This window comes from Lissotriton helveticus, chromosome 3_1 (genome assembly GCF_964261635.1).
Source record: "Lissotriton helveticus chromosome 3_1, aLisHel1.1, whole genome shotgun sequence".
Taxonomy (NCBI): Eukaryota; Metazoa; Chordata; class Amphibia; order Caudata; family Salamandridae; genus Lissotriton; species Lissotriton helveticus.
The window spans coordinates 339,151,866-339,179,187 of record NC_136061.1 but is presented as its reverse complement, the minus strand read 5'-3'; the positions used below and the strand labels follow the sequence as shown (position 1 = coordinate 339,179,187).

Sequence of the window (27,322 nt, the reverse complement as noted above, 5' to 3'; positions counted from 1 at the left end):
TGGAGCCTAGGTTGTGAATGGATTGGGTCGGTAGTTGTACTGACTTCTCCATGTTGACGCGGAGGCCGAGCCTGTGCAATTGTAGCAGGCAAAGGTGAAAGTCGTTCTGTACCTGATGAGGAGATGGGCCTTTTAGGAGCCAGTCGTCCAGGTAGGGATAGACGAAAAGTCCTCTTTTGTGCAGGCAGGCTGCCACCACTGCCATGCATTTGGTGAAGACTCTCGGTGCTGACTTTAGCCCGAAAGGCAGGACCCTGTACTGGTAGTGCTTGCTGCCCACCAGAAACCTTAAGAACTTCCGATGTCGCATGGCAATTGAAATGTGGAAGTAGGCATCATGCAAGTCCATCGAACACATCCAATCTCCCACTTGCAGACGTGGACATATTTGGTGAAGAGCAAGCATGCAAAACTTCTCTTGGACTATGTTCTTGTTCAGAACACGAAGATCTAGGATAGGCCGGAACTTGTTTTCCTGATCCTTTTTGTGGACAAGGAAGTATCTGGAGTAGACTCCTTTTCCCCTTTGTGAGGTAGGCACCTCTTCTATAGCTCGTTTTAGGAGAAGAGCCTTCACCTCTTTTCGGAGCAGATCGAGTTGGTGCGGACGAGACTTATTTGGGGGAATGTCCTGTTGAGGCCCACGGAAACGAAGAGCATATCCATTGCGCAGTGTATTCAGCACCCACCGATCGTTCGTGATGCTGCCCCACTCTGCCAGATGTTTTGAAACACTTCCTCCCACTGGAGTGGACAACGGTGCTAAAGGAAGCCAGTGCTCATTGTTTTCCTCCTCTTGTCGAGGTAGAGGACTGCTGGTGACCTCTACCTCGGTTGGCTTTACCACCCCGAAACTGGGTTTTGCCCTGGGTCTTAGTTTGGGACACTGAGGGGTTTGAACCCTCTGTTGAGCCCCTCTGCCTCTGTTGGACTTGAAACGGCGTTTAAACTCCTTCTTTTTCTCTAAGCCGACTTCCTTGACGGTGTCGAGCTCGGCTTTCATCCGACTCATCTCGTCGTCCGTATGCTGGCTGAAGAGAGATGTTTCGGTAAACAGGAGCACCAAAATACGCTGCTGCGCATCAGGCTTGGGGCCTGTCAGGCGCAGCCAAGATGAACGTCTGGCACATACTCCATGGGCATATGAATGTCCCGCCAGTATTGCTCCGTCTGCAGCAGTGCTAATTATCTGGTTAGCCACCAGACTTCCTTCCGTCAGGGTCTCCTCGAAGTCTTGTTGGTCCTCCTTTGGCAATTTTGACTTAAAACGCTCCATAGAGTCCCACAAGGCTCTATCGTACCTGCCTAAAAGCACAGCCGCGCTAGAAACCTTCAGCGTCGAAGCGGCAGAACTGCAGACGTTGCGGCCCCAAGAGTCTTGCAACTTGCTGTCCTTATCAGGAGGAGTTGAGGAGGAGGGAGAGACTGAGTGGGTCTTTTGTGCCGCCGCCACAATTACTGAGTCGGCGGGCGGATCCGCTTTCACAAAGACCAGGTCCGAGGGTGCGGCCTTATACTTTTTTTGGATGCGAGCAGGCACCGCTTTTGCCAATGATGGAGCCAGGAACACATCATTGACAGGATCCATGATCCCAGGGACCAACGGTAGCACTGGACTAGACGCCGACTTTTGGTGAAGAGTCTCAAAGATCACTGTCGTGGAGACCTGTGGCACAGACAGCTCGATGTTTAATTTCAGTGCCCCCCTCTAAGACATCATGATAGGTGTTGATATCGTCCACCGGGGAAACCCTAGAGACAGGGCTATCCACCAAAGTGGGAGAGTAATACTGTATGGAAGAGCGGGTAGTGGAGGTAGGAGAAGTAGCTCGTGTTCGAGCCCTCCTTTCGCGGGATCTTCTGGCGGGTACCTCCCGTCTAGGGGAACGATCGCGCCTCCTCTCGTGAGACCTCCATGTGCGTTCTTCTCGTGCAGGGGAACGAGATGCAGTTCGCCTCACAGGCGATCTTTTTCTGCGCCTGGGAGGGCTGCGACTGTCTACTTCCTCGACCAGTCTTTGCAGAGGAGATCTGTGTACTGGGCTGACATATTCCTGCAGCCTTCTTGTAGCACCCGAGTCTCGCCAATTGTGCAGAGGCATATTCCATCTGGGAGACAACTGCAAACCATCAGTGGGAGGTCTGCGGGCAGGACTTCTGGATCTTAATCTGGACGAACCAGAAGAGTGACGGGAGGCTGATTCAGTCACTAAGATCACTGAACCATCCCTGGATCTTCGTTCGTGGTGTCTCGACGTCGATCTGGACCGTTCATGGCGCCTTGACATCGAATGCTCTGAAGGCGCATGCCTTGACTCAGAGCGATGATGATCTCTCGACGTCGACCGGTGCTGTCCCACTGTCGACTGAGTCCTTTCCTTCGACGCGAACCGTCTCTGTGGCGCCGGTGGATCAGGTGATCTCGACGTTGTATGCCTCGACGGCGAACGGCGTGAGGAGTGGTCTCTCGACGTCGAGCGGCTTTGTGTGGAGCTTCCTTTGACTTCGAATGTCTACGTGACGTCGGCGGAGGGCTATTGGTCGCCCTCGATGCCTAACGTCGAGACGACGTCGACGAAGATCTTCTCCTCCACGCCGATCGACGCCTGGTTGTCGACGGCAGAGGACTTGGGGCTCTCTACGTCGGTCGCTTAGCCTGCGACGACGGAGGTGAGCCAGCTCTCGACGCCGAACGTCGTGACGACGACGATGGCGGAGGCTCCTTACCCATAGACGCCGAACGTCGCCTGGTTGACGTCGGCGGAGGAGTCACACTTCTCGACGCCGGTCGTCGCCTGGTTGACGACGGCGGAGGTGTAACGCCCCTCGACGCCGATCGCCGCCTGATTGACGACGGCGGAGGAATATTATCTCTCGACGCCGATCGTCGCCGAGTTGACGATAGCGGAGGGTCTTAACATCTCGACGACGACATACCTGATCTTCTTGACGGCGAGCCCGCAGTCGACTGCGATAAACGTCATTTTTTCGTAGAATGACCCACCGGTTGCTCCTTTCTCAGAGCCGAGCCCGGCGCTGAAGCTGCAGGACGAGAAGACTCGCCCTTTGAAGGTTCTCTGGACCTCTTGGAGCTCTTCTTGGCTGGGGACCTCCCTCTAGAAGACCTATGGGCAAGGCCATAGTCTCGAATTCTCTCCCTGTCTTCCAAAGTTCTTGATGACAGGGACTCACAGTGAGGGCAGGTCCTAGGGTCATGTTCTTCAGGTAGGCAAAGGATGCATACCTCATGGCTGTCCGTCTTTGCCTTCTTCTTGCCACAAGAAGGGCACTTGTCAAAAAGGGAATGCATATCAAGATGAAAATGCCAACCAACAAGAGAAAACCTACTTGACTAGATGAAAAACGTCGAAGTAAGTTTAAAAATGTAGAAAACGGAGAGAATTTTCTGCCAGAAAACAGAAAAAACGTGGAGCTGTGTAACCAGGATCCTTCCTGAAGGAGCCGGAAAGAACAACTGACCCAACTGTCACCCCTGAGGCATGATGGGATACTGGGGGTCATGAGTGCCTTAAAGGCACGGTGTCAATTTTTTGTAGCATGCAGCTACAGGTTAGCTTTTCAGTCTTTTTAGACTGTGTGTTTGCAATGCAGCCTGGGAGCTTACTATGCTTTCGGATATAATAAGAATTTCTACTGCTTTTTCAGCATTAAAACAGTTTCAAAACAATCTTTGATGTTGTTTTTCATGTTTCTAATGCATATGTTTCATGTATGGTGGAAATTCTTTACAGCATAATCCAGCTCTATTGTGTTTTTGGCTGCAATTGCTTATATATATATATTATATTATATATATATATATATATGAAAAATGAAATGAAAAAGGTTCTTAATAAAGCGCACTGTGACCAAGCGGCTTCCTGGCGCTAGAGGTAGGAGCTGAGGGAGGTGGGAGAAGCCAGAACTGTTTAGCGGGAATATGCAATAGAAAACAAGTGGGTTTTTAGGGCCTTACGGAATTGGGAGTAAATAGTGATGGATCTGATAGGTAGAGGGAGACTATTCCAGAAAGAAGGACCCAAAACAAAGAATCTGGTGCCTCCGGTTTTGGATCTACGGAACCGAGGTACATTGGAGAGGAACTGATTAGCGGAACGGAGGAAACGGTTAGGGGTATAGGGAGCGATTAGTGAGTTAATAAAGGCTGGGCCAATGCGGGCCCGAGCCATGAAAACCAGACAACCCATCTTAAAGAGGGATCTCTGAGAGATGGGGAGCCAATGAAGTGCTTTCAGAACGGGGGTAATGTGGGAAGACTTTGGGAGGTGGAGGATAAGGCGGGCGGCCTGATTCTGAACAGCCTGTAAGCGGCGAAGTTCATACGCTTGAAAGCCCACGTACAGGCTGTTCCCGTAATCGAGACGGGAGAGAATCATTGCCAGGATAATGAGCTTAAGGGCGTCAGAGGAAAAGAAACGGGACACCTTTCGGATGATTCGGAGAGAAAGAAAACAGGAGGAGACAACCGAGCTGATCTGGGCGTGCATAGAGAGGTCCCGACTGACTAATGCCCAGGGTCTTTGCCGAGGCCGCTGGTAAAGGTGGGGGGCCAGAGATGGAAGGCCAAAAGGCGGTCGACCAAGGGGAAGGAGTAGGGCCAGTCAGGACCAGCTCCGTCTTGTCCAGATTGAGCTTCAGCTGATTCTGATTCATCCAATCTGAAATAAAGACCAGGGTGGAGTGGAATTTGGGTAGGGAGTGCAAGGGAGAAGAAAGATCAAAAACAAGCTGGAGGTCATCCGGGTAGTTATACACGGAGACCCCCATATCAAGGAGAGAAAGAATAAGGGGACGGATATAAAGGTTAAAAAGAAGAGGGGACAGGGAGGAGCCTTGGGGAACTCCACAGGGGACCAAGCGGGAGGGGGCAGAGTAGCAAGAAAGGTGTACTGCCTGAGTCCGATCTTTAAGAAAGGAGGCGAGCCAAGAGAGGGCAGTGCCCTGAACACCCGCTGCGTAGACACGGTCGAGAAGGATGGGATGGTCGACCGTGTCAAACGCAGCGGACAGATCAAGGAGCACCAAAGCTTGGGGCAAGTTAGAATCTGCCTTACTCTTTAACTCGTCCAAGACGGACAAAACAACTGACTCAGTGGAATGAGCCGGTCGGAAGCCCGCTTGGTGGGAGGCCAGGAGGTGGTTATCCTCGATATAAGAGGAGAGACAAGAGGTGATGTAACTCTCCAAGATCTTTCCGAGGTAGGGGAGAAGGGAAATAGGCCTAAAGTTGGAGGGAAGGGTCTAGACCAGGTTTTTTTAAAATGGGACGAACTATAGCGGATTTAAAATGATTGGGGACTGAACCAGAGGAAATAGAAAAATTAAGAAGAGAGAGAGGAGGATCAGGGCAAAGGGTGAAGAGTACTTTCAAAATGCAAGCCGGCGCACAGTCGGCTGGGGAACCGGACTTCACTTTCTGGAGTAGAGCCAAGAAAACATCCAGGGAGATATGGGGAAACTGATCAAGAGGAGTGGAGGACAGAGAGGGGGCAGAGGAAAGGGGGGAGGGAGAACCAGAGGGAATATTAGATTTGATCTTGGCAATCTTCTCCAGGAAGAAGTCATTAAGGGAGAGGCAGAGGTCTTGGGAAGGAATAATGTTCAGATTAGCTCTGTCAGATGCAACAAGGTTGCGAACTATAGAGAAAATCTCCTTAGGTTTATTAGCTGAAAGGGATATTCTCTCCGAGAAGTAAATGGTTTTGGCTTGCAGAATGGCTTTTTTATAGCTCGCCAAAAGCGTTTTGTATTTAGCTCACAGGACAGGGCAATATTTGCGCCTCCAATGGCGTTCAGAGCGTCTAAGGTCCAGTTTGAGGATTTTTAGCTCGTCCGAAAACCATTTTTGGGCATCATGGGGGCGACAGGTCTTAACTTTCCTAAGGGGGGCGACTAAATCGCAGGAAGAAGACAGCCAGTGATTCACGGCATCTGTTTGATGGTTAATAGGGAGGTTGGATAGGTCGGGGCCAGAGGAAGCAAGGGAAATACACAGAGAATCAAGGTCCGCCCGGTTCCATTTTCGGGCCATGATGTTTTTAGGTAGGGGGGGCCTCTCTTGCGTTCCGAGCTCAATGGAAAAGGAGATCAATGAATGATCAGACCAAGTGGAGGGAAGGATGATGGGGGGAAGAATGGGACATATATATGAGTATATATATGTGGGGCACATATAATATAGTGTTTCCGGGGTCCCGCGCATGGGCGGGAATATTCTAATGCTTATGACTATTGATGAGGATCCCCTGGAAGAGAACAATGGGTCCCTTCTTTGGGGTGGGTATACCCCCTATTATGCCAACCTCCAGTGGGAGGGTGGCATAAGCCTTCCTCTGGTTGGCTGGGTCCCCCCATCTTCAAGACATCGGGGACTGGGAGTTGTGCTTCGCCTCAACTACCCCTCAGGTGGGGGAGGTGAGGCGAAGCACGAGGTTGGCAAAGATGGGCAAACTTCTCCTCCTATCTTGGTTTTCTCGCTGATTTTCCAGCATTAAGTGGGGCCCAGAATCAGTGGGGGCCAGTTGCTGGGAGCAGCAAATGTCTGGGTTAGCTCACAAAGGCGGCAAACCTTTGAAGCTTCCCCTTTGTGGAATCTGCCCATACTGCGGGAGGAGGCTTGGCACCTCTGCCCAGAATGTGCTTTTTTCAGGACCCAGAGAGCAGGAGGCTCTCTACCCAGGGGTCCAGAAACATGCCTGGTGGCGGCAGCTCGAGAGCAGCCAGTCAACTAGGACACTATATTTAGATCATTTTTTAAGGGGGCATCTCTAAGAAGGAAAAGCTTGATAATAAACGTCCCACATTTCAGTAAAGCCATTATGGTGCTGTGGAGTTCGTAATGACAAACTCCCAGGCCTAATACTCTTTATGGACTTAATGCACTTACAATGTCTAAGAATGGACACTGTAGGGGTATAGGGCTCATGCACCTGTACCCCTCACAAGTGGTATAGTGCGCCCAGCTAGAGAGGTGACTTACTTATGCCATAGGCAGTGGATTGTAGGCATGGTACACAGGATGTGTGCCATGTCAATTCTTCACTTTGTTAGGCAGCAAAACACACAGCCTACAAGGACAGTGTGTGTGTGTTAAGGTACAGGGTCTCTAAGGGTGGCGCAATATGTGCTGCAGTCCTTCGAGGCCTTCTCTGATCACAGTACCCTTGGTACCCATGATACATTTAACAAGGGACTTACATGTGGCCAGAGAGTTGCCAACTGGGTTTGCAACAGTACAGTTTTAGGGAAAGAACATAAGCCCTGGGTACTTGGTTGGCAGGAACCCATGGCTCACTTAGTCAAAGAGCATCAATATCAGGCAAAATGTAGGAGGCAACCATGCAAAAAGGGGCATTTTCCTACACCTTTACAGTGCCCAGGGCAGGGTAGGAATACAAAGGACATCAGAAAAGCAAGCAGAAAACGGTCAATAGACTTTTTCTGTACAAAATAAAATCAATTTCACCTGTAGGCATACACCGCCTTGGTTGAGGGATGCCTGGCTGCCACGATAAGACTGCAGACTTCGGGAGAAAGGTCGAAAGCTGTCAACTGTTGTTGCTCAATCTCCATGCAAGAAAGCGTAGAGTTGACAGGTTTGGGAGGAGCACCCTCCCCTGCTGCTGCCACAGAAGATCATCCCGAAGGTGCAGCCTGATGGGAGGATCGTTGCTCATGCGGAGAAGTTTGGGATAACAGACTCTCTGTGACCAGTCCAGAGGCAAAGGATGACTTCGACCTGGTCATTCCCGATCTTCTTAAGAAATCTGGGCAGAAGTGGTATGGGCAGAAAGGCGTCTAGAAGGTCTAAGCTCCACTTGAGATAAAGAGCAGCTCCGAGTGAGAGCCGCATTGAAAACTCCAGCACGCAAAACTGCTGACATTGCACATTCTCAGAGAAGACTAACAAATTTAGATCCAAGGCTCTACCCACTGCTGAAAGAGACCTTGCACCACCTCTGGTTGGAGATGCAATCCATGATCTGCTAGGTATCGAAGGCTGAGTTTGCCAACTCTGGCGTTCAGGGAACCTGCCAGTTGTTGAACCACCAGGGACATGCACTGCTGTTCCAGCCATTCCCAGAGACACAGGGCCTCTTCACAAATGGTCCACAGCACCCACCCTGCCCTGTTTCCTGCAGTACCATAAGGCAGTGGTGTTGTATGTGAACACCAGCCCCAGCCGTTCCTTGGAGGGTGGAAAGGCTTTCAAAGCTAGTTGGATCGCTCTGAGCTCCAGCAGTTTATGTGGAGTCTGGATTCAACCGGAGACAATAGTCCTCTGATCTTCACCTCTCCCAGATGGTCAGCCCCTCCCAGGAGTGACGAATCTGTCACGGTCAGATCTGGTAGCGGAAGGAAGAGGAGTCTGCCTCTGACACATGCTCAGCCCCTCCCAGGAGTGACGAATCTGTCACGTCAGATCTGGTAGCAGAAGGAAGAGGGGTCTGCCTCTGACACATGGCTCGGTACGTTAGCCACTACTGCTGATCTTTTGCCGTTCCGTCTGAGATCTGGACCATGTTGGAGAGATTCCCCTGGTGCTGCGCCCACTGGAACTTTAGGTCCCATTGCACAGCCCACATATGCCATCTAGCCATGAGGCCCGCAGCCTCAGAGTCAATCTCACCAAAATCCAAGATAGAGGCCGAAACATTGGTATCATAGCTTGCATATCTTGGACTCGCTGATAGGGAGGATTAGCCCAAAACTGCACTGTGTCCAGAACAGCTCCGATGGATGGGAGCATCTTAAAAGGGAGTCGGGTGTGACTTCAGCATGTTGATAGTGAACTCCAGTGAATGCAGGAGTTTTACTATAGTCAGGAGGTTTAACAACAACCTAGGACAAGTCTGCCTTTAACAGCCAGTCATCGAGATAGGGGAAGACTGGCACCCTGAGCTCTGCAGAAGAGCTGGGACCAGCGTCATCCCCTTGCTGAACATCGAGGGACGCTGGTAAGCCCAAAGGGGACCACAGTAAACTGAAAATAGTCAGGGCCTCTAATAAACTGCAGGCAACACCAATGGGTAAGCAGGACAGGGATGTGAAAATAGGCATCCTGCAAGTCCAAATCTACCATCCAGTCTCCTGGATCCAGGGCAGACAAAAACTTGAGCCAATGTAAGCATCATGAACTTTTCCATTTTGAGGAAGAGATTGAGGGTTCTCAGATCCAAGATAGGGTGAATCCCTTTGTTCCTTTTGGGAATCAGAAAGTAGCGGGAATAGCAACCACTGCTTATTTTTTACCCCGGAACACTCTCACTGACTCCCCTGGCCAAGAGAGCCGTGACTTCCTCACGGAGCAAGGACAAATGACCATTCGTCATTCAGTCTTGAGATGTAGGCTAAGGGGGAGGGGAGGTTTCAAGGGAGTAGCCCTTCCGATTAACCTGTACAACTAACCTGCCCAATGTTATGGACCGCCAGTGGTGGAGATGATGGATGATTCTGCCACCAACTGAACACCCATGATTTTGAAGGGCAAGATTAGGAGGGCTTGGAGGCTGCAGCTCCAGGAGAATTGGTGGTTCAAGCTCATATCTGGCTAACTGACCAACTAGGATGGTATGAACCACATTCTCGCCCTCGCATAGTCTGGGAAGCTTGGGTGGGGCAGTGGCTGGAATATGGCACGCTTAAAAGCCCGTTCCTTAGCCACGAAAGTAGCAAAAGGCAGACTTGGGACCAGGGGCAACTGAGAGGCCTAACGACTTGCCCGTAGCCCGCACGTCCTCAAAGCACTCAAGCTCCAAGTCTGCCTTGTCTCCAAAGAGACAATTGCCATCAAAGGGCATGTCCAGGAGGGAAGCATGGACATCCCCTGAAGAGCCAGATTTTCTCAGTCATGTGTGGCGTCTACATGCCACCGTCGTTGAAACTATTCTGCCCAGCGAGTCAGCCCAAACCACACCTAATGGCGAACTTTGCTGCTTCTATCCCATCCTTGACCACTTGGGAGAGAACGGTCCAGGCCTCAGATGGGAACTGTGGCAGCACGTGCACAACCGTGTCCCAAAGTGTTGGAGTAACGGCCCAATAAGCATGCAGTGTTCACTGACCGCAATGCACGGCTGGCGGAAGAAAACAACATCTTACCAAAGCTATCCAGCCTGTTGAATTCCCTCTCAGGGGGCGCGGCAGGGAAAGAGTCATAGGAAGTAGAGGCGTGTACCATCAAGCTCTCAGGGGTGAGAAGTTCAGGTCCCCCAGGTGCAAGGCGTTGGCAGTGGGCAATTGTCCTGTTCATAGGAACCCTATGCTGGGCTTGGACCAGGTTCCCAGTAGGACATTTATTAGTGCTTCATTAAAAGGGAGCAGAGGTTCAGAAGCGGAAGCTTCTGGTTTTAGCACTTTCATGAAGATGTTAGACTTGACTGCCACCGAAGGCAGCTCGGTGTCCAGAACCTTAGCTGCCCTCTTTATCACCATGGAATATGATGCTTCCTTGGGTTCTTTGAAAAGAATGATTAGTTTATATTAAGGGCCTGGTTTTTTGCAAACAGCCATGTCCTGCATAATAAGTAAGATTCAAGACTGCTGATGCTTTTCCTGTGTGCCCACTTGACCTGCCTCTCAGTTACCGGTCAGCAGAGAGCAGCAGAGAGCAGCACGCGCACGCGGACGCCAGAACGCCGGATTTCCACCGTGAGCTGAGCCGAGCCAGCCGAGCCAGCTGAGTGGCACCGAACCGAACCCGGCAAACCTCGCACCCCGTTAGAGCTCCGGACGGCACAGGGGGGCCTTGGTGCTCGACCCGCGGTTTGGTTCCCGGTTCCCAGCTCCAGGCACCGAGGCGCCGAGGAGAGAGAGAAACCCTTGGGTGGTGCTGCGGATAGGACGGCAACCAGGGGGGGGTCAACATCTCCAGCAGCGAGGGACACCCTGTTTGCCGGACTCCTCCCCCCGCGTTCTCTGCGCTGCAGAGCAGAGGGAAGCGTCCCAAGCCAGACTGGAACCCGTGCCCAGCACTACCCGGCCGCCGAAAAGCCGTCAAAGTGAACACAGAGCCGGTGGGAGTAACCTGGAGCAGGCAGGCAGGCAGGCAGAAAAACGCCGCAAACCCCGCAGGCGGCCCTCCAGTGGCTCTCTAGTGCTTCAGCGCCCTGTGTGCACTGAGACCAGGCCACCTGCAACGGTTCTGAGGGGACGGATGCTGGCGGGTGCTGCACCAGCGGATCGAAAAAGGAGGTGGATCACCGGAGCTTGAAGGTTGGTGCAAGCGCTGCGCAGGGAGGGGGTGTCAAGCATTACTAGTAGCCAGCAGCTCTTCTGGCACCCGCGCTAGCTAACTAACTTGCTGCATGCAGCCCCCCCCCCTTCATCCCCGTCACAGCATCTAGCATCTAGCACATGCATTTAGCACCGGCCTCAATTACAGTACCCCGAGCTCTGACCCCTGAGCCCTGAGCACCAAGTCGAGCACAAGCAGGGCAGGATCAGGCAGGAGTAACCAGGAGCACCAGGAGAACCCAGGAGCACCAAGAGACGTGGCAGTAGAGGCAGAGGCGGCGGAGGTGCCAGAAGTGGCAGAGGAGCTCGAGACACTCTCAACTAGCCCCCAGCTTGCCTAGCCAGCCTAGCTAGCCGCTCCTCTTGTACAAGTTATACACGCTCCCTCACTCATCATTCATACGCACTCTCAGCCTTACCTGCTCAGTTTCACCACTCCCGGCTGGACTCATCAGTCTTAATTGGACCCTGCCAGACCCCATTAGATTCAACCACCGATCCTGGGGGGTCAGGGACAAAGGACTTGTGCAACAGTGTATCCCCACTCGGACACGGACAAGGGAAAGCGTCAAGGAAAGGGAAAGGCCAAGCTTTCACCTGATTGCTGAACTAGCCGGTCGTCTTCTGACCCTTGCCGTTTGGAGCCACTAAGCACTACTGAAAACCTGGGCCCCATATCTCCACTCATCAAGCCCATATTGGAGCAATGAGATCTGGCAAAGAAAGAAAGTACACTGCACCCAAACGAAGGAAGCCCAAGCAACCAGACGCAGCCGGGGTTCAGGGCTTCGTTAAGCACACATCAAAACCCCAAAAACCTAAGAGCCTAACTTTACGGGACTACTTTAGAAAGACCCCATCAAAAACTACAGAATCAACAGAACTAACAACTATTAGAGCAACACCCGCAAACCTTGGAAGCAACTTTTCCAACTTATGACCATTCAGGGTTTGACCTTAAAGCACCACCGCAAAACTGGGTGTTTAACACAATCCCATCAAAAGAGCCGCCAGGGGTTTACACTTTAGGGTCTACCTGTACCAACCACAACATGGAAAATTCACAAAATGTTCCTCCACAACCAGAGAAGCCTCTCACCCCTCTGGCAGACGACAACGGGGTAGTCCCCCCACCGCAATCGCAGCTGGAAGACACTATGGGTTCAATCGAGGCCTCCTCCTTGCTGACAACTCCTACACCCCCCACTTAAGCCATTCACGGGCCGTCCACAGCAAACGACGGCGGAAATCCACGGACAAGTTGGCCCACTACAATGCAATGGCAATTATTCCTCTTTAGACTCGCTTACCTCGCCAACAACAAAAACATTAACAGCACCAACAGACTCAAGCCCTTCATTCAAGCTATTTCCGGCCTCTGGCCTCACAAGGACTCCATGTCATAGTCAATCAGTGCAGACGGCAGCAAATGATCAGTCCATGTCGGATTTGTCCCTTTTTCTTAAGATTTCTTCAGAATCCCCAAGCCCGAATATCACCCTGGAAGGCAAATCCAACGTAGAAGAGGACACTAAGACCGGTGTTTGGCCTCAACTATTGCAGACCCTTCAACAAACGGTGACTGCACTGAATTATCATTCAGTAAAACTAGAGGTACAAGTCGATTTATTAAACACCCTTCACGTCAGGGATCGACGGCAAATTAGACCAACTGAACTCGTTAATTCTAAGGGCACAAGCATCTGCGAATTTTGTTCAACCAACGTGCTGCTGCTCTCCAATCATTGACTCCCTCTCCTTGCTCCCAGATTGCCTTTCCACTGTCATCAGGGAAGTAAAGCAGCTGAGAAGGGGACACGTGCCAGTTAAACTGCAACCCACCAAACACCAAGAACAGGACAAACCACAGGAGGACTGTGGAAACAAAAGTACAGCGACAAAGGAAGAAGAAGCGGGAATTACAGGATCACTTAACCCCCTTCAATCGATGAATGGTCACCTTCACAGTGCGCCTATAAAACCGATCCCGACGGTTGAAAACTGCACGCTCTCATCTCCAACCGGGCCCACAGACCAGCATGCCAAATCTGTGGACGGTCGAACTAACAGCCTTGCTTCTTCACCCGCTCCATCAGCCTCGACCTCTCTTGGGCCTATTCCTCCTTGCACCAAAAGAGAACGCAAACGTCAACGCAAAGCAAGAAACAAACTCAGGGCTAATTCCAACTTGGCCCACCAGAATCTTTTCCCGATCTTCTCGATAGCCGAAAACAAAAAATCCTCTACAGAACCTAGCACAGTGGACCCAAAGATAAATCCAACAATAACCTCGAACGGTCCAACAGTGGACTTGCACATTTTAAGAACTGAAGAGGAACCCTCAGAGTCTAAGATCACCAACAATTGCCTCGGCAATTAAAGCAGAGGGAAGTAATCCTGCAACAAGCACAATGGTGAGCCCAGCAAGGTCAAGCTATACTGGGCAAGAGACAGCGGCAGGAAAATTCCGGCATTTAATGGATCTCCCCCTTCCTGGGAACGAAAACTTAACAAAAGTGAGTTTCACTAAAACCATTTGCAACGACATAGCTGCCATGATCAGCCACACCCCACAACCAAAACGGGCATCACAAAAGCCATTTAAAAACAGATCTGATGTAACAATCGAAAAACCAACCCTCAAACCCACAACTGCTCCAAAGCAGCGAAGTGACAACCATTCGTGTCATCAGATTTTATTAGCCCCCGAGTACAAATCTAAGGGGCGGCACGATATTCTCAACAGATCAAATCTGCTGAAATTAGCGGAAGGCATACCGGGGCTAGAGGGTCTGGTCACGAACCAAACCAAAACCATTGAATTCCTTCCCCCACGAGGAATCCAACCCTCTGAGGTCACCGTTGTAACTTTCACACAGGCAGGCTGGGCAGGAGCCTTCCTTGAACATAAGGCTATTCTGCGGAACTGGGGGATCAGAGTGCACCCTTACTTAACACCAGGATACCCAATCACGTTGCTATCCGGTGCAACCACACCTAGCAAGCCGGCCTCCATCAAAAACAAAGAGCATGGGAGGCCGTTCTCTGTTCTAAAAAATGCCTCAGGGTCGGATATAGAACTTAAATCCCCTGAGATAGCGGTGAGAAACAAAGAACCAGACCATGCCTGGAGGTGGCTGCCAGCAGTATTAGCCACACAAAGCAGAAATTGAACACTTGTGCCAGGTTCACCAGAAAAAAACACACAATCTATTAAAACCACTCCCGCCGCCAGGGGCACAACAGCACAGTGCGGTCAGCAGTAAGAGGGAGCCACCCTTTTTACTGTGCTCATGGAACATATGCGGCCTATATCGAAAAACCTCAAACCAAGACACTATGTCTTTCCTGGGGGAACATGTGGCAATTGCCCTGCAGGAAACTTGGGAATTAGAGGACCGCCCCATTGAAGGATTCATTGAATATCGGAAACAGGCACTGAGGGACAGCCGCTTTGGCCACCCTAAAGGCAGGCTGTCCACATACATATCCAACAACCTAAAAGGCGAATTCAGTCAACTTCATTTGAAAGAAGACTGGCTACTGGGGGTTAAAATTAATCTACGGAGCAGACAACGACCGCTTTTACTTATAAACGTGTATATTAACCCTAACATCCGCACAAAGAAAGACCACCTGGCCAGATTCTGCGATATAATGGAAGATATAGCCACAGTATATCCCAACTCGGACCGAATTTTCACAGGGGACTTTAACACCAACCTTTTCCAGGGGAATACAGCAGACTTAGAAGGTCCCAACATGACTAGCATTATTGAGGCGGTCCCCCAATCTAAACCCCCTGCGCAAGCCTTCAATACATTAGGCGAGGTCATCGTTACAAGACTTTACAACGCAGGGTACCTAGTTGTGAATGGAAGATCAGCAAATGACTCCCCTCCAAACTGGACCTGGTCAAACGGAAGAGCAAAATCCTACCTGGACTTTACCATATGCAACTCGGAATTCCTGTTTAATCTGGCTAACTTCTCCGTCCTGCCAAGGCCCGAAAGCGACCACAGGCCACTGGTCATTTCCTTTGCCATAAATTTAGCTCTCCACAAAAAGGCTCCATCTACATACAAAGGAATACATTCCGACAACTTAAAACGCCTGAAATGGAGTGAGTCTAACTGTCAGTGCATCTTAAATACAAGTAAGGATTTCATCAGGGGTGTCCTAGACCAAACGGTTCCCCCAACAGCAATATGGTCGCAGCTATGCGCACATTTGATTAGAACTTATCCAGCGACAAGGCAGGGCCCAACTCGGACACCACCAGTAGGAGCAACAGCCCTCCCCATGATAAAAACACTAAAACGAACAAGAAATAACGCACTGAGGCTGTTTTTAAAATTTCCAGAGAACAGCAGTTTCCTCGATACATACCATCACGCCCAAAAGGCATTCAGGAGGGCTGTCGCCCAAGAGAAAAAGGCCCAGGAAATCCAATTCTGGGTCAAACTGGTATGTGAAAGTAAACAACAGAATTCCAAGATATTTTGGTCTCTTGTCAACAACATCGACCGAAACACAACATCCTCTGGATCTGCGAACATCCAGGAAGCTGACTGGATCACGTATCTGACAGAGCATTTCCAGGCACAAGAATACCACGACTGCCCTGGACCAATATGGGCTTCTGACACTGGCGCGGGTAAAACATCGAACCTCCCACTCGATAATACGCAGGGGCTTACCTCATCCAAGGAAATGTCTGAAGATAGAGTTGTCAAAATACTGACGAAAGGGAGACAAGACGGAGCACCAGGCCCGAATGGCCAGCCGCAAAGGCTATTCAAGTCCGACGTCCCCTTTTGGTCTAAGGTGCTATCGAATCTCTTTAATTACTCCCTGCGCCATCAAATCATTCCGGATTCCTGGAGAGGTGCCATTATCCATCCCATCTATAAAGCTGGATCATGAGGCAACCCGAACAACTACAGATTAATTGCCTTGCTGGACATAGAGGCAAAGCACTTTGCAGGCCTCATTTTGGAGGATCTCAGGAAATGGGCAAAGGACAAAAATCTGATTCCCTTGAATCAGACAGGGTTCACCGCCAAATCAGGAACAATGACAAACTTATTGGCAATCTCTACCATCATTGACAAAGCCCTCACAAACTCCAAGTTGATTTTCTGCTGCTTTGTCGACTTCAAAGCAGCATTCGACAGGGTGCCTAGGGCAGCTCTGTGGCAAAAACTGAGGGAGTGGGGAATCCCAGACAACATCCTGAATTCCATCATCATGCTGTACTCCAATACATGGGTCCGAGTGAAGTTAGGGTCTGGCGCACATCTCTCCCGGAAAATCAAGACCTACCGTGGTGTCAAACAGGGATGCGTGTTGGCCCCCCTTCTCTTCAATCTATTTATTGCTGATCTATAAAGCACGTTGGAGAAAGTAATTAGCCATCCACCAAAAGTAGGAGGCACGGCATTAAGCAATCTCTTATATGCCGATGACCTGGCACAGTTCAGTCTCACTAGAGTGGGGCTCCAGAGACTCCTTGATGCCCTAATGTATAACACGGTCAACAACCAGTTAGAAATTAAGATGAAAAAAACGATGGTTATTCCGTTCGGCAAAAAACGTTACAGCGGTGGAGGCTGGACAATTAACAAAGAAAGTATCACAATTGGCCAGTCGTACAAGTACCTAGGGGTCCATTTGGATTCCAGGGGCAGTTTCACCAAGCAGAGCACTGTGATTGCAGCCAAGGCCACTGCGCTAAGGGTATCCCTGGCTAAGCTATCGAGGAGACTCTCAGGCCCCACGCTCTTGCCTTTACTGGATGTGCTTAGAGCAAAGATCGGGCCCACACTTTCGTATGGCATTGAGATCTTTAAGGGTAAAATGAACAACTCCTTAAACAAACTGACAATCAAACTCTACAAGAAACTGCTCCATCTGCCGAGTTCCTCCTCGCCAGCCCAGGTCAGACTAGAGTTGGGCTTAATTAACTACGAATTCTCCAACGTTGGCTCATATCTTAACCTGATTCACAAACTAAGACAGGCAGAAGATGGCACCCTGGAACTATTGGTTTGGAACGAAATCAGTATGAGCAATCCGGGGGGGTCATTTGGTCGCCTTCTAAATGACTACACCCAACAAATGTCTGCTGCGGACCTCTGGGCCCTTAATCCAAGCCAGACCGCCTTCAAAATTACAATTAAAAAAGCTATAAGACTCAAATCCCGGATTACGGACAAAGCTCTCCTTGCGAAACGTAGCCATGCTTGGGCAGTAGTCAACTCCTACAAACGACTATCCCCGGCTAACTACCTTTCGACTACTTTTTCTTATCAGTTAAAGCGATATCTGATCGCCCTAAGACTGGGAGACTGGCGCTTCCTTCAAAATCTTCCTGTATGGCGTCGAAAAAGGGATGATCAAACGTGCAGAGGGTGCAGGTCAGCAAATGAAACTTTTTTGCACGTGCTTTGTACATGCCCTTTTTTTATTCTCCAACGCAGACGCCTTCTCAGGCCAGAATGGATCAGGCTGGGAGTTCGGACCTGTAGACATGCCACTATTGCTGCTCTGTCCTTAGAGAACACTGTTTTAAATATAAAATTGGCCAAATTCATTCAGCAAGTGCATAGTCTCTTAGAAAAATTGGACAATTGTGCAGACAAACATGTACTTTAACCTCATCTGCATAGTGCGGGAGTGCTAATTTCTAAATTGATACGCTGCAGTAACCACTGAAAAAAGGGCCAAATTTTATTTTGTTTTTACATTTCCTTTTTTCTCAATTTCTTTTAATCTATAAAATTGTGTTAATGTGCTCGAGGAATCTTTTAAAGATATGTTTTATATATCTAAATAAAGAAATATTTTTTTTTTTTAAGATTGCATCGATCCTCTCTGTTCAAAGTCTAATGACTTATATTGGAAATGAGGCAAGATAGTTAAAAATGGATTTTATCCTTGTCCAGAAGCTTCTACAAAGGCATGTTGCATAACCTTTTATGACTTAATGATTAACATGAACATTAGTAGGATTTAGCATAAATCTGTTCAGTATTTATCTATTGTGATCTTAAATGGAACCTGTTCCCTATTACGTGAAGCGAGACAGACAAAGGAGTCACGTTGCTGTACCGGTACCGCACACTAAGGACAGTGTTGGGCACTTTTTTTTTTTTTACCTTAAAGGGGAAGCATGCTTTTTCTAAATGGGCACTACATGTGCAATGTATTTAGATGGAATAGGACATGATCTCCTTAATGTCTTCCTTGTCCCACTATTGGTGAAGGGTAAATAGGACGAAAACCCCAAAGGTACTACACAAGGGGACAAAGAACTGAGCCCCTGTCTGTTGTCAAGAAACTACATAGTGGGTGCTATCACTCCAATTATTCTCTCTGATGATGTTTAAGAATAATTACATCGTGGTACTGGTAAATTGACTCCAAGGTATATCATTGAGACCATCGTTGTGTGTCCCCACCCACCGCTGTTCCTTTTCAAAAAGACCATTTTCGTCATTAAGTTGTTCAATGGTGGTCCATTTTATATCATCCATAGTATGTTCAGTGGTCAGATAGTGTGAAGACATCTTGGTTGTACTCTTCTTACAATGAACATTACTCCTATGCTCCCCAATGCAAACCTTGACTGGTCTTGTCATCATGCCTATATATTCTAGGCCGCTTGGGCAGGTGATCATATATACTACATTCTTGCTGTTGCAAATGGTAAAACTTCTCTGTTCCTATTCTGTACCATTCCTGAATCGATTGTCTACTCCTCCTGGTTAGGGTGGCACGTACTGCAGTTACCACAGTGCTAGTGACACACTGTACTGGTGGGAGAAGTCGTCCCTCCGGTGCTTTTTGTGGTCCCGTTCGAGGTCTTGTGTGGCAAGACACCTGATGAGCATGTAGAGAGGCCAATCTGTGTCACAACGTTCAACACCCACTCGAACCAGGTATCTAAAATTGTCAATAAACATTGGAGACTCTTAAATTGTTGTAAACTCAGCCTCCCGAACCCATGTTCTCACATGAGAGGAAGGAATTTGAAGGACATGCTTGTCAACACATCTCCACATCACCATAATGGCTATACTGAAAACTGAAGTTTGGGATCAAACTTCTCAGCACGTTAAATCCACACTGATGCAAGTGTGGGATGTAATGACAAATGCATACAGAGGGCATCTTAGAGATGCCACCAGAAAACTAACCTACCACTAGTATCCAGGCTGAGTGGCTGCTTTCAGCTGCCACCATCAGACATGTTTCTGGACCCCTGGGTCGAGAGCCGGCTGCTTTCGGGGGCATGAAATGATGCACATCATGGGACGAGCTGCCAAGCCTCCTCCCCCAGAATAGGCAAGGGTCCTCGAAGGGGAAGCTTCAAAGGCTTGCCGCCTTTGTGAGCTACCCAAGGCCACTTGCTGCTTTCAGCAACTGGTCCCCAGTGGTTCTGACCCCCACATTGGGCGGGAGAACCAGCGGGAAAAACAAGTGAGGAAGAGAGGTGTGCCCACCTCTGCCAACTCCACCCCTCAGGTGGGGAGGTGAGGTGAAGCACAACTCTCAGTCCCCGCCATCTTGCAGATGGGGGGCCTCAGCCAACCAGGGAAATGCTTATGCTCCCCTCCCACTGGAGGGTGGCATACTAGGGGGTCTACCCACCCCAGGGAAGGGACCCATTGGTCCCAACCTTTTACCTACCTATAATACCCTAAATCTAGTATTTAGGCGCACCCCTGAATCTTACTTCCTCAGACCAGAACAAACTACAAGGAAAGAAGAACATCCGTGTAGCAGCTAACAAGAGGAAGACGCTGTGAGAAAGTGCCATCTTTCTTGCATGGTATGCCCTCACTTTTTGCTGAATTGCTGATGCCAATCAGGTGCCCAGGGCCTATGTTCCTTCCCCAAAACTGTATTGAAGCTAAAACCCAATTGGCCTCTCTGGCCACGTCAGCCCCTGGTAAATAGTACCATGGGTACCCAGGGCAATGTGACCAGGGAAGACCCCTAAGGGCTGCAGTACTTATTGAGCCACACTTAGGGGCCCTGCACCCTGACACCCAAACACTGCCTTGCAGGCTGAGTGTCCTGGTGCAGAACTAAACAAGGAGTTGCCATGGCAAACATCCCTGTGTGCCATGCCCACAACCCCACTGCCCTGGCATACATCAGTCACCCCTCTAGCTGGGTGCCCTATGCCAGTGGTGTGGGCACAGGTACATGAGCCCTCTGCCCCTACAGTACCCAGGGCCATTCCTGGGCACTGTAAGTGCAGTGATGCCATTAAGAGTATACGGTGCTGGGAGGTTGTCATTACGAACTCCACAGCACCATAATGGCTACACTAAAGACTGACAAGTTTGGTATCAAACTTCTCAGCACATTAAACCCACCCTGATGCCAGTGTGGGATTTAATGTAAAATGATCTACAGAGGGCATCTTAGAGATGCCCCCTGAAACCTAACCTACAATCCACGTCTTGTCTGAGAGGCTGCCTAGGCTGCCACACAGCAGAAATGTTGCTGTACCTCTGTGTAGAGAGGCCCCTGCTCTCCTGGGCCTGCAACAATGCACATCCTGGGCGAGATGCTAGGTCTCCTCCCCCAGAATGGGCAAGGGGAAGCTTTAAAGCCATGCCGCCTCTGTGAGCTTTTCCAGGCCACTTGCTGTACTCCGCAATTACCCCCCACTAGTTCTAATCCTCTCTCTGGCGGGAAGACTGGCGGGAAACCCTACGTCAGAAAAGGGGGTGTGCCAGCCTGTGCCAACTCCACCCCTCAGGTGGAGGAGGCGAGGTGAAGCACGACTCCGGCTACTGCCATCTTGAGGATGGGGAGCCCTACCCACTCACAGCTAGGCTCCTACCCCCCTCCCAAAGGACAGGAGCAGGTTAGGGAGTGTATCCACCCCAGGACAGGGACCTATTGGTCTCTGCCCTCACCCTACCTGTAATGACCCTAAATTTAGTACTTAGGGGCACCCTGAACCTTCCTTCCTCAGATCCCAATACGACAACAAGAAAGAAGATCAAGAAGAAGACGACCCGCTGTGCAGCTGCTAACAGAAGGACAACACCAACTGACTTGGCCCCAGCCCTACAGGCCTGTCGATCCTTGAACCTGCTCCTGCTAAATCCCGGCAACTCCTGCGAGCAGCAACCTTTAAAACCTCGGAGGACCTGCCTGCCTTGACCCTATGAAAGACGGACTCCCAAGAGCAGTGGTTCTGCTCCAACAGCAATACCCCTGGTGCTAGCCAGGAATCGCAACCATCACACACTGCACCCGCCAAGCTCGGCCGTGCCTGAGTGACCCAAGACCACGAGGACGTCCCCCTGGCGACTAGGACCCGAAGTTCAGTGCCCAAAGACCTTCCTGGACGAACCAGACGACGCCTGCAGCCTCACAACCAGGGACCCCTCCAACCGCGATTAGCTGAGGGTAAGATTTCCAGACGTTAAAAGACACCCATGCACCGTGGCCCGACGGCCCCCTGTGCCCAACTCCTGGGTGCCTACCTGTCCTCCAAGACCCCAACTTACCTCTCGAAGAGTTGGTCGCCCCTGAAGAAACTCAGTCCCCGAGCCTGCAGCCTTTTTCCACTTTCCAAAATCTCCATTTATTAACATTGAGCGTCTGCTCAAAAGCACCCTGCACCCAGCCACCCGAGTGCCCCTGGCAGTGCCACCTTTGCCCTATTATAATCCCCTATTTGCCCTGAGCAAGTGACATGGGGCCCAGCTCCCACAGCCTCGTGGCCTGCTAGCAAGCAGCCACCAACCGAAGGCCCCCGGCCTCTCATTGGATAACATTGAGCCTAACAATCTCTGCACCCGTCTGCCCCTGTGCCGCTGAGGTTGTAACAACTGTACTTACCTGACCCTGGGAGACTCCAGAGTCTACGCCCAGAACCTTAACTCTGCCAGTGGAGTACTTACCCAAAAGCCGATAACTCACTTTTCCTCCATAGGGTAACATTGACTGGTTTCACTTGGAAATTCTTCTAAGTGTGGAGTTTTGAAACTTTAAAAATATTAGTCTAAAATCAGCCGAAATACAAAAACGAAAATACTCAACGGTTATCAGGAGAAATCCCAGTGCTGGATCTTGGTGCCCAACACTGCCCCTGAAAAGTAATTACGACTGTACTTACTGCTAACTAAATTTTCTCCCATAGGAAACCAATTAATCGTTTTCTGTGAATTTCTTCTAAGTGTTCATTTTTGGAAATTACTAATATTCTTTAAAAATCGTACCAACTTTAAAACTTTAATTACTAACCTGTTTTAGATAGATGTCCCAGTGCTGAACCTAGGAGTCCAGCACTAGATTACAAAAGTAACAAGAACATACTTTACCTGCAATTTGAATTTCCTCCCATAGGATAACATTGCCTGGTTTTTGCTGAAAAAGTTTCCAAGTGTCGATTTTACAAACTTACAAATATTCATTAAAAATCGTCTGTATAACAAAAACATAATCTTTCAACTGTTAACAGGTGGTGCACCAGTGCTGGATCTAGGATCCATCCCTAGAATGATTAACCATAACCCGACTTACCTGCTAAGTGAATTTCTTCCATAGGAAATCATTGACTGTTTTTCTGTGAAATTTCGTCTAAGTGTCAACTTTTAAAATACCAAAATACTGCTTAAAAATCACTACTGGGACTTAATCGATTTTGCTCAACTGTTTACCGTACATGTCCTAGGACTGAATTTAGGAACCAGTCCTGCAGTTAGAAAAGTAATCCTAGAAGTAATCTATTAGCTTCTTTTAGAAATTCCCATTGAGCTCAATGTGTTATTGTGTTTGAAATTGTGTTGCCCAAGGCAACAACTGTAACTGTCCTATTCCAAAGTCTATTGAAAGTATTTATCTAAAAGTAACTCAATCTTAGAAAGTATATGTTAATACCTATTGTTGGTTCTAAAATAAAACAAGTATATATTATTTTATACAAACCATTGGCCTAGTGTTCAGTTCTTGAGTGTGTGACACCATTTGCTGACTGAGTGTGTACAACAAATGCTTTACACTGTCCTCTGATACTGCCTTACTGCTCAACCAAGCTACCACTTTAGAGAGTAAGGTTATATCTAACTTTAGCCTCTGCCAAACCTTTGAGGTCTGTGGACTCTGTGCACACTGTACCTATTTGGGAACAGTATATACAGAGCCACTTTCTCACACGTAGATGGTGATCGCCGACGACGCTTCGGCAGCGACCGCAGATTGTGAGATTCAGATCGACGGCAATGTTTGATGCGTCGACGTCGAACGCGGGGAAACCCACGGCGGCGATTTCGCCTTTCTTCTCCTCGACATGGATCGTCGATGTCGCTTCGACCCAGAACATGGAACATGGGGGAACATGGGGGAGCACCCCTTCCGTAGCCACGAAAGGTGGAAAGAGCAGACTGTGTGAGGCGAGAGGTTGCCGCGAGGCCGAAGGACCTGGCCGTGGCCCTAGAATCCTTGAAGTGCTCAAGCGCCGAGTGTGCCTTGTCACTGAAAAGGCAATGGCCATCAAATGACATATCCAGCAGGGTGGATTGGACATCCGCAGAGAAACCAGACGTCCTCAACCAGGCGTAGCGCCTCATGGCTACTGATGTGGCGACCGTTCAGCCTATTGGTCCAGAGCCCTGGGTCGACGGAGAGCATATCGAGGTCATACCTGCTCTCGATGTCGTTGCCGCCGTACTCTACATCGACCGGGACCGGCGTCGTTTTTCTGTCGTTTTTCTGCTGGGGAGCCCCCCAGAGGTCGAAGCATAGGAACTTGGTAGAGGACTTACCCTCTCCTTTGCCAGAGGCTGAAGAAGCTGCCTTGTGTCTCCTCTGCTCCATCCCTTGGACCCGAATCTTCTCCCTGTCACGCAGAGTGCGCCTGGAAAAAGTCTTGCAGATAAAACCGGTGTCAGGCACATGAGACACAGGCAAACACAGAATACAGACTCTGTGAGAATCAGACTTGGCCTTCTTCCTACCACAGTCAGGGCACTTGTCAAATAGAGATGGCATTTTGACGAGAAAAAAGCTGAATTTCTGCCAAAAAACGACAGCAGAAGTTAGATAAAGGACAAAGACGTCGAGTGAATCTGCAAAAATCCAAATATAATCACTAATTTTGAAGAAATAACAAAAATGCTCCAGGGTCCTGCTAGCAGGAGCTGAATGTAAATGCCATTGGATGTGCCTCATGGAATACGGGGGGTCTCTGCAGACTCTTAACCCCTTCCATGCTCACGACGAGCTCAGCTCGTCATGCAGCACAGTGCTCGTGTGCTGACGAGCTGAGCTCGTCATGACCACACCCGTTTCTATTAACTTTCAGCACAGTAGAAGATCAACACAAGCAGCCATGGTGTTAAAGGAATGGTACCCACTTGCAGACACCTAATGGCAACTTATGGGGGCTTTTCTATCCATTCCTTTTCATCTCTATCATGAAAAAATGAGTTTTGTGAAGGAGTTTTTTTATGTGTAAAACTCAGCAAATTACTAAATTTAAAGTTAAACTGGCTATCGTTTTTCACTTCAGGATGAAGTAATGGCCAGTGTAGCCTAGTTGCTTAGGCTGCATTATTGTCCATACAAGTGTCCATACAGGCCTTTCTGAAGAAAGGCAGAAGATGACAACTTAAGAAGATATATCTAATGAAGTGCTCCGGGGTCCACGCACATTGGCAGGACTATTCATATGATTATGACGATCACGGAAATCCCCTACAAGAGAAGTGCACATACAGTTACCAATTCAAACTGTATTACAACTGTATATTTACTGCAAAGTACTTATCTCTTACCAGTGCCAGGCTTGCTTGGTTCTCAGAAATAATATAAGTAAAAGAATATGGTTTATACAAAAACAATTGGTCTGAAGTTCAGTATTTGAGTGTGTAAAATCATTTGCTGTGTGTGCAACAAATGCTTAACACTGTCCACTGGTACTGCCTTACTGCTCTACCACACTAGCCCAAATAGAGAATACTTAACCCCTTCAGTGCTAATGACAAGGGTAACTCGTCATGTAGGGCCCATTGATTTCAATGGAAAGTCAATGGACCTACATGCACACCCCTTAGCAGCCAAGTGGTTAAACCTCTGCCGACCTTTTGGGTTCCACTGGACTCCGTGCAGACTATACCTCACTTTGGTATAGTATGTACAGAGCCAGCTTACTACAGGGCCCTGAGGTCTAAGATACGACGCAGGCCTTTGTCCTTCTTGGGGACCAGAAAGTAGCGTGAATAGCAACTACGACTTACTTCTGGCCCCCCTTTCTATAGCTCCCTTAGCCAAGAGAGCTGCAACTTCATGGCGGAGAAGGGCCAAGTGATCTTCCGACATGCGATGGAAGGATAGTGGCCTGGAGGGAGGGGTAGCCTCGAAGGGGAGGGCATAGCCCCTTCGGACTATCTGCAAAACCCACCTGTCCGACGTGATGTTTTGCCAGTGGGGGAGATGATGGCGAATCCCGCCACCCACTGGCCTCCGGTGGCCCTGAAAGATCAGACTAGGAGGGCTTGGAGGCTGCTGCAGGGGTGTTATGGGTGTACTAGCCCGCCCACTGGCACCCAGACCTGCGTCTCAGGGTCTCACGTCCACGGCCACGCAGGGGCTGGGCAGCTTACATGAGCTGGTGGCTGTACTGCGAACATGGTGGAGTACCCCTTCCATAGCCACGAAAGGTGGAACGAGCAGACTGTGTGGGGCGAGAGGTTGCCGCGAAGCCGAAGGACCTGGCCGGGCACTAGAATCCTTGAAGTGCTCAAGCGTAGAGTCTGCCTTGCCACAGAAAAGGCAATGGCCATCAAACGACATATCCAGCAGGGTGGATTGGACATCCCCAGAGAAACCACACGTCCTAACCAGGCGTAGCGCCTCATGGCTACTGATGTGGCGACCATTCTGCCCAGAGTCTCAGCGGTAAACAGCCCACATCTGATGGTGAACTTAGCTGCAGCTCTACCCTCTGCCACTGCGCGGATGAGAATGGCCCGGGCCTACTCCTGGCACTGTGGCAGTACTTGCGCAACCATATCCCACACCGTATGGGTATACTGACCAAAAATACATGAGGTGTTCACCTACCGCAGCGCTAAGCTGGCGGAAGAAAACATCTTCCCAAGGTGGTCCAGCTTCTTGGATTCCCTACCTTGGGGCACAGTAGGGAATACGCCCTTAGAAGACTAGGCTTGGACCACCAAGATATCAGGGGTCAGGTGTTGGGAGAGGAAAAGTGGGTCGCCCATGGACAGGCGGTGGCATCGGGCAATCATCCTGTCCACAGGAGCCCCTATGCTGGGCTTGGACCAAGTGCCCAGAAGGATGTCGGTGAAGGCTTCATTAAAAGAAAGAAGGGGCTCCGAAGAGACTGCTGCCGGTTGAAGCACCTCCGTCAGGAGGTTAGTCCTGACTCCCACTGTAGAAAGCTCAAGGTCAAAGACCTCTGCCGCTCTACGCAACACCTCTGCATTGGAAGCTACCTCCTCCATAGCCACAGTAGGGGAGCGAGGGCATGCCACAGTCTGGGGAGGTATCCAGACCACTGACATCACCCAGTCCGCCAGTCCGGTTCTTCAAGCTGGTCAGCCAAAGGGTCCGGAGACCCCTCCCAGTCCTCTTCACACTTCTATGGTTGGCACTCAGGGTGGAAAGGAAAAACAGGAATAAACATGGGAACGAAAGTACCCTCCGGTGCCAGTACCGACGTCGGTCCAGCGCTGTATCCAAGTCGGGGGTGAGGCTGGGGTTGATGCCGGTCGGCGGCACAACCAACATCGGGGCGTCATCACTTGAATCGACACTAGGGGAAGGTATTGTGAGGTCAACCGGCGCCAATCTGGATCCAGGCCTTGATCCTCGGGGGCCCTCTGGCAGCAGAATCTAAGACCTGAGTCCACAGTGCCCGAAGGCGTGCCGGCGGAGTCGGGCTGCCCAAAGATTCTGTGAAGCGGTTCGTAAAAAGCTCGAAGCTGAGATGGGGACGCTCCGGCTTCGGGAAAGGAAGAAAGCGAGGAGCCATCCCAGAAGAAGCCACCGAGGGCGGAGAGGGAGAGCG

At 49.9% G+C, this 27,322-nt stretch overlaps 1 protein-coding gene across 15 annotated transcripts in view; it reads right to left on the bottom strand.

Annotated features, from left to right (window-relative positions):
- NCOR1 (nuclear receptor corepressor 1) overlaps nt 1-27,322 on the bottom strand; it is a 1,934,049-nt gene that overhangs the window by 1,292,819 nt on the left and 613,908 nt on the right. The gene's annotated exons all lie outside the window — the stretch shown is intronic.